Below are 9,037 nucleotides of genomic sequence, written 5' to 3'. Positions count from 1 at the left end.
TGATATTGTAGACACCTCATCACAGACTCCTTTCGACTCAACGAACAAACCTCTCCCCTCCCAATTCTTGTAGTCGGGAACCTGATAGGTGACACGCCGAATCTTGCGTAGTGGCACCACTTCACACCTGTCACCAGTCGTCAACAGCAACTCATCAGAGGATGCCTGGGACTTTGATTGTGTCTCCATTGTTTTTCTCACAATTTCCCAGTTCCCATCCCCAGAGGAAAAGTTTTCCCCTAGAAGACACTTGAGAGCATTACAGCCAAGGATGACGGGATGGTCATCACGACACGTGGTTGACGGCATATCATGAATCACCAGGAATCCAACCTCGCTGACTCCCTTTGCCACTGCAACTTCTGCACGGAAATACCCTGCAATTGGGATCGTTGTGCCTGAGACACCCATCACCTTCACCCCAGGGTCAGTGGTTACAAGAGGGCCAACCACCTCTTCTAACCGTTCCCTATAGAAGGAGAATGGTATAAGACTTGCTTCCGCCCCTGTATCAAGAACACAACCCGCATTCACCCCAGCAATCTTCACAACCGCTGTGGGACAGGAAGCTGTCAGATCCGTCAATTCAACATCACCTGAATCACAAATCTTCACCTCATCAACCTTCACATTACCCTCAGGTGACTTTGTTGGAGGTACATCTCTCTTTGTAGCCTCTTCTGGACAATCCTTTCGAAGGTGACCTGGCTGTTTACATCCATAACACTTTGGAGGTGTGGGACAATCCTTCCTGTGATGTCCCGGTTTCTTACAATTGAAGCATTTCATGGCCTGTTGAGGTTGTCCCGCTGGTATATTACCCTTCATCTGCATGGCCTGTATCACTCCATGCAAGGCATCTTTGAGCTGACTGATCTCACTCTGCATCGTCTTAAGCGTTGGTGAGTCCTGATCAGTCTTCGCCCAGGATGCCTCGACAACCTCACACTCTCGGACTTTCATCCTGTCGAGAGTGGGATCGGAGTCCTGAAACACATTCAAAACCTCATCCCGCATAACAAGGAAACTCTCACCCTCACAGCCGATGGAAATGCGCCTCAACTCTCTTTGCACCTGCCTGTTCCTCACCCCCTTAATGAACCTTTCTTTTAGCACACTATCCTTCAACTGGGACAGAGCAGCCTTTTCACTCCCAGTTGCCGCACCCATCATCCTGTCATGGAGTCGCAATAGTGCACTGCTAAAATCGGCAAGGGACTCGCCCTCTTGTTGCACCCTACCATGAAGTTCTGTGCTCAAGGCCTGCACAGATTCAAACACCCCAAATCTAGCTTTCAACACTGCCTTAAGAGCCTCTCAGTCATCTCTCACACTGCTATCCCTACACAAAACTTCATCTCTAGCTGCTCCACCCAAATGAGCAACTAGGACCTGTGCCTTCTCTCGGCTTTGTAGCTTGTAATAGCTACAATACTCCTCAAACTCGTCAAGCCACTCACGGAGTGTCAACTCCCCTGACTTCTGAACAACTCCCCGAAACTTTGAAAGTTTAACAGCAGGCATCCCTCTCGGGGAAGATAAGTTCTTGAATGCATTAGTGAGAGCACTCACCATGTCTTCAAGACCCATTGCCGCCCCACCGGTGGCTCCCTTGTCTTCACTCCCTGGCATCCTGCTGGTTTACTTTCGAAGTAAGAATGAACAAATCCAGAACCTGCTGGTTTATAATATGGAAGGAAGTTTACAACATTTGTATAAACACCAAATACAAACAAAATTTACTCTTTAAGCCTACACTTGCTTATTAGTAAACCTTTACACGCCTTTGCAGAGGTCTTCTCTGGTAGCACGTCTCTCGTGATGATGCTTGGCCTCAGCTCACCACCGTCTCGCTCCGCTTTGATACAGCAACGTTCCCTCGATGTGGATGCTCCACCTCCGTTGCAATGATGCTTCCTTCGATGTCGTGATGTCTCTCCGCTGCAGTGCAATCCCACTCCTGACACCAGTTGTCGTAAGGCGGGCTTTCCCTCTCTCGTTCCCTCTCTCACTCGGGTAATGCTGGTAGCGCGCTACTTGTCAGGATGCTTGCTACACACACAATAGAGATGCTCGTCCACGACTTGAATTTGAGGGTTGAAGGATTTTATTCCCCCGCACTGCGAGAGTCACACAACTTGAAGCATATAAAAGAAGGCGAAGAAGTAGAAATAGAAGAAGGTGTGAAAAACAGAAGAAGAGTATAACTAGAAGAACAAGACACAGTAGAAGACAGTAGAAGAAGAAGACTAACAGAAGAATGACTCGAAACAGAAAAAGACCCCTACACAGGCAATACCAAGAGAACCACTCGACGTTCTCACTCCGCAATGTATACCCTGCGGACGACACCAACGGCTGCTGCACTGCCTGAAATATAGAGCTTGGTTTCTCCTCTCAACGTACCCAGACACTTGGTACTGTCACTGGTTCAACCCGAGAACCCCTCGAACGGAGAAACCAAAGTCTACTTTCAGCTTTCTTGCAGCCACACCCGATTGACTGTCCACCTCACTCAAGGGTCAGCACAGCAATGGAGCACATGGTCAAGTTCTTTATCATATGAGGGACACGCTTGACCGACTCACCCTCATCATCACTCGATATCCTTCCCCTCATCTCGCCCATTATACAACAACCCTTATGTGTACAAGTTCCAATTAATAAGATATACTCATTACACCAAACATGAACATTGAAATTGATTTGATGTAGATTTCCCACACCAGATAGTTATTCCAACATACTGGAACTATTTCTAACACATGAGTATGAAGACATTCATGTTCATTTACGGTAGTTCGGTCCTACCTACCAGCACCTTTTGCCACCTTACAACACAGATTGGTGACTAATCTTTTGTTCTCTACCCCAAGGACAATACATGGTCAGGTGTATAGTGCAACACCTTTGTTCTGGTATCGGCTTGTAGCTGTACTCTTGTGCCTTGGTGTTACACAGGTGTACCTACAATATATACTCTATGATACAGTGTCTAATACTGTGCATCTACATGTACTATGCATGCACTAATGCAATATGTAGTATATACAGCACAAATTTCTATATTCCCACATTTACGTGCACAATATGCAGGTGGACGGCTGAGTAAATTACGTAAGGAAATGGTCATAATCATGTGACAATAATGTGAACAGAGGGCAGTGAAATACATGTACACATCTTGGCTATAACGTTACAGTTCCCCACCGTATATGCAAGCTGGCTTGTCTATACATACACGGCGCGTATAATCTGACAAACTTAAACAGAATGGTTCGTAATGATTTCAAGCAAAATTGGACAAGAAATAAGGAACCTATTGTTTCAAGCAAATGACAGTCGATAATGATAATTAAAAAAATATAGCAACCACTATGTAAATTAGATGAGGTGGTAATGACGTTCACTCACACTGCAGATCTCCCATTGACCATGCGCACATTTACTCGATTTCCTTGTTTGGACTTGGAAGGAATACACTCAAATGTGAAATCTATCCTTTTCACCTTCAAAATATTGCTTTGTTGCAATACCAAAACAATGATGACATTACCCAGCCAGTTGACAAACCATTCACTGAAACCGTAGCTTGTAGAGATGTTTTGTAGACAAACCAGTGGGAGAGATCAGTTTAAAAAATATCATATTACACATTCTCACGAGTGTGTTGTTATTTGAATAATTCATGACACTTGACCCTTTTGAGAGTTTGGATAATTGTTAGCTTGTTGGTTTATAGAATACATTTCTCTACATACATTTACGCTTTGGTTTTATTTTATATGTATTTTTCTGCATGTGATCTTCGTAAAGTCTGATGCTACAAAATAGCAAATGCGAAAGATTTCTAATTATGCTGCTATAAATTCACAATATTGAAGTACCAGTTTGACTCTCGTGCGAGTATATAGTTTCGCGTGGTTTTTTAAATAGTGGGAGGAAAAAGAAAATCTTACTATACCGTCCACATAGAGCAAAGGTAAGACAGTATTCGAAAGACTTCTCCACATTCGACAAACCTTTGAAACAAAGCCGCATAATTATCATAACACGACTTACGCTTGATGACATTATGGAGTAGTTGTTGGGATTCTAAACAACGTCTTCTCGCTTGACGTTGTGTCGTTGAACAACATGTGCTTCTCTCATGTCTAATAAATAAACGCATAACTTATTTGATACATAATTACTTCATGTAATCATATAGGCCTAATTTTGCAAGTTTTTCGATTTAGCAACGACGTGGTGACAGGTCAATTGGCTGTGCATCCAAAACGCATATCATTATGACGTCATCATGCACAACGCACTACATACCTTCGGAACGACTCCAATATTACTTTCAGTTCTGAATTCATGAGTTCTTTATAATGGCCGGAAGTTAACTTACTACATTACAACATTACAATAACAGTGACAAGTGTCTTACATCTGAGGCATAAGTATAAATATAGGCACTTTTATTTACATAATACTCATATTTCTAGTCCCTCATGCAAACGCGACGAGGATAGATGTAAGCACCGAACGGAAATTCTTTAAGACACTGATGTAAGGAATGTGTAAATTCATCAGAGCCTGAAATTCACAGACCTCTTCCATAATACCTTACCACACACGGCTCACTACTAGTATCCCTCACCCGTTAGAAGCACTTTCACTACAAATAACGGACGGTGGGGAGGGGTGGAGGTGGGGTGGGGGTGGGGGTATATAGCATGGAGACATTTCCAGCTGGCAGTGAATACGGGTCAATTATGTTGTAAGTCAAGTTAAGTTAATTCAAATTAAGTTGATTTTGACAACGACTTTACACTGGGAATTTCAATGGCTGAATGAAAAAAAAAACAAAAACAAAAACCTACAAAACAAAACAAGTACCGCAAAAACAAACAAACAAACAAACAAAACAAAACAAACTCGACGTCATGAATCATTATCTCTGATCTTGTCGAAACATCGAGAATGAATTGAATTCATTTCGAATAAAGGAGGGAGAACAAAGAAGAATATGAAGTTGATACTTGCGTACAGTCAACTCCGTGCAGATCAATATTAACGCGCGGCGCTGAGGAAAAAGCATCCCCTTGAGCAATATTTGATTTTTTTTTTCTGTCAATTTATGATTCCATATTCCACATTTCATTAAATTTCACATTCTTTTCAATTAATATACTTAAACTTGGAACCTATTACGTCGTAAATTTTCATCAATTTAGCCGATTATTCGGCATATTACGTGTCGTCGACTTACGTGGAGTTGACTGTAAGTAATTTATTGAACCTAGTTGTCATTTCAAAGACATAATTACTTTGCAAGTGCAACTAGGGAGTGAAAATTAATAGTAAAAACACCAAAAGTTAAAGAAATGGAATGAATGTCCTACATTAACAACCATGAAATTGTTGACAAACATAGAGTTCAGCGTAAATTCAAGAACTGGGGCCTGTTTCATAGATAATTGAGCGTAAGTTTATTATAGGCTCAATTCATTTGCGATTGATCTTACGCTCAATAAATCGAGCGTAAGATCAATCGCAACTCATTATGAAACAGGCCCCTAATATTCTTATATGAAATCATAAGGCAGTGCCAAAAACAATGACAAAGGAAAGAGAAAGGGAGGGGTAAGTGGGGTGGGGTGGGAGAGAGAGAGGTGGGGGAGGGAGAAAGTTTGTTAGAGTGTGTTTGAACCATGATCTTCATATACATTGAGTGTAGTAACACATCAACCCCAACTGCAAACCTGAGGAGCAAGGGGCAAGAGTCAAGATATTATAGACTCTTTATAGCCTAAATGACGATGTGTACCTAGTAAGGAATAGCAGTTATTACTACTTACAAAAGACCCCCAAACTGCTAAAAGTCTTGGACAGTGAAAAAGAAGCGTGGACTTCTCAAAGAAAATCTGTTTTTTTTTTTTTTTTTTTTTTTTTTTTGTAGCTCACAAAATGACGTCAGCGGTGTGAGGGAGAGGGCTACTCTTATCTACAGTGACACTTATTAGCCCAAATTCAGGAAAGTGGTTTAACTATTAGACCATGGTCTAAAGTAAGCGTGAAATAGGCGTACCTTTGACAAGCGCGTATCAACGCGCGTGTGTTACTGGACGTCCGTTGGCATACGCAGTCTTTCGATCGTATTTACGCAGAGGAAATTTGCATAACCATTGTTTAAATTAAAACCACCTTCGTGAATTCGGGTCATTATGTCAAAAACACATTAACAAGGTATATCATAATAATGCATGTTGTTGTTATTAATGATAAAAGAGGATGGATTTTGAAGACTTAGACGGTGCACTGACGCAAATCATTATGACGTCAGTATGATATGGTCGAACCCGTCGACTCGTGTCGTCATCAAATTCCCAGCACCTTGTTGACCAGCTTGCGCTCCTGAACCATTTTCATCTCGCATTAATACCCCGTTCCCACTGCCGATCAGATCAACTCGATCAAGCGAGATCAATCCCGATCACCTAATTTTACCAGAGCAATCCCGACCAAATGCTCGATCGTCCTTCAACACGATCCCTTCCCGACCGCTATTCGATCTTGTACGATCCACACCCGACCATTCTCGACATCTCCAGAATCTCTCCTCGACAACCACATAGATCTCTACTCGAACATCCCGATCTACACACAATCAATACACGATCGCTACACGGTCAATACTCGATTTCTACTAGACTTCTTAGACCAGCTCGACATGACTCGATCTGTGTAAGATCTTGCATCGAACGGGTCGGCAGGTTCGTACAGTGATCGAGTGAAAGAAGAATTGGTTACAGTTATTCGTTTGGTTATATGAGACAATATTCAGTATTTATACTTGAATACGGCATGGACCAAAAGAGTGCTATAAAACTATTAATTGCAAAAGCATGAATGAACGAAAGAAATGATTATCTTTGGTATAGGTTTTCCCGGCCAATTTCGCACTTTTGTCAGTCCATTTGATAAAAGGTTCATTCAATTTAGCGAAATCCTCGTCACTGCACATTCTTTCATTCAAAATTGCAAGTTGTTCGTTCAGTTAGCATTCCGATCCATGAGATTTGCACATGTGCCTTTCGAATTCGTAAAACGGGCATTCAAATTGGCACGTGCTTTTCAGTCATTCAAATTCGCCAGCACTGGCGAAAGGGGTACTTCAGTCATCAATTTCGCGTATATGGGCAGTCAAATTCCTAACATGTTCATTCAAATTAATGCCATGTTATTTCTTTTTTGAAAAGTTGAGAACATTTAGACGCGTATTTCTATGTGACTTATTGTTTCATCCACGCACTGTTAAGCAGTAAAAGTATCGTATTTTTGACCATTACTCGAGTCTGCTGTTCTGTAATGCCCCTTTTCTTTCATACATGCCATTTTAGGCCTACATGTACTAACACTATTATATAGTTTAACTTCATCTTCTTCCAGTCATGACGGCACAAGTTAAGATACAGACGTATTACAATTTTCTCAAGGGGACAGAAAAAGAATTATAGGAATATTTGATGATCATAACTTTGACTTCCTAGAAGTGGCCGACACAGGGAATAAAGCGCTCAACGGCGAGATAAGTTGTGGCCATGCACATGTTGCATTATCTTCGGACTTGAAGAGTCACTAAGCACATTAAAGAAAAAAAAAATGGTGCCAAAATGTCTAAAATGAGTACGAAAATATGAAACGTAATGACGCTTGGAGAACAGTAACTAAGTTATAAAAAAGAAAGAACCAAACCATAAATTTGCGTGCTAAATTGACTGCAAAAGATGTTAAATTGATTGCCAAAATGAATTTGAATGAACGAGAGCAGCATGTCCGTGATCACGTGACTATATAATTCTAAACTGAATGAACGAAAAACAAAATGGTGCTTGTTTTACGAATTTCAATTGAAAAAGTGTTAATTAGAATGAGGCTAAAGGTAATTTGAATGCTCCAAAATGAATTTGAATGAAGAGATCATAAAATTGAACTTCCGAACATGTCATCTATGCTATATTTTGCTAAATTGAATTCAGCAATTAGGAATTGGACTGACAAAAGAGCGAAATTGGCCGGGAAAACCTATAGTTGATAGAAGAACACTTCCTATTTTGAAACCACAATTATCAATTCTCGCGCAGGCGTTTCGATTATATAGTCATTTTTCCTGCAAAAAAAAAAAAAAAAAAACGATAATAAAGACTGATCACTCTGTTTGTGAGCCACTCAAAAAGGTACCCCCCCCCAAAAAAAAAAAAAAAAACAAAACAAAACAAAACAAAATGCATTCACTTGTATTCATTTCATTTTATCCGTTTTTAGTAGTTACTTTTTGACGCATTCGTTATCAGTTTTTACGGCTGCACTATCGCTCAGTCAAGTAGGATATCAGTGCCCAAAGTTACAGATTTTGTAAATCACAAATTTTCATGGAGGTCAAAGCTCCTGCATAAAGATTATCATTGTGTCAAATAGAATTTGAGGCGTTTTTTCCTATTGAACAATGTAACGATTTCATTCAGTCGCTCATATCTTTTTAAATAAGAGACAGTTTTGTAGCATTCTGTCTGCCGGCCGGGACACCATGTATAATATAATAGGTTCGTTCATATGCATTCAATATTTGCATTGGATGTGAAGAATAGCAAATCAAAGTTTGATCTCTCGTGAAAAAAAAAAAAAAAAAAAATTACACCGCCACGCTTCGTAAGTGCATTATATATAGGTGGGCTGAAATTAACTTGGTCTAAAATGAAACATAGGCCTATATGCCCATAAATGCACCATTATATAGAGTTTAAAAAATGACTGTCCTACAACCCTATTGAGTCGTGTTATCTTTGTCATTATTGTTCTCATTATTTAAGAATGAAAAAGTGAATGCAAAATGTGTATGTATTCATTGATAAAGTATAAGCCCAAGAGTGTGTAAAAGGAAATACATGTATCACATTAATTTCTAAATTCATGAAGTGTGCTGATATGTGGAACAGAGTACATTATTATGAAAATTAAAACAATATTACATTTTACATTAGCAAAAATA

This window comes from Diadema setosum, chromosome 13 (assembly GCF_964275005.1).
Source record: "Diadema setosum chromosome 13, eeDiaSeto1, whole genome shotgun sequence".
Lineage (NCBI taxonomy): Eukaryota > Metazoa > Echinodermata > Echinoidea > Diadematoida > Diadematidae > Diadema > Diadema setosum.
This window is presented reverse-complemented; position numbering follows the sequence as displayed.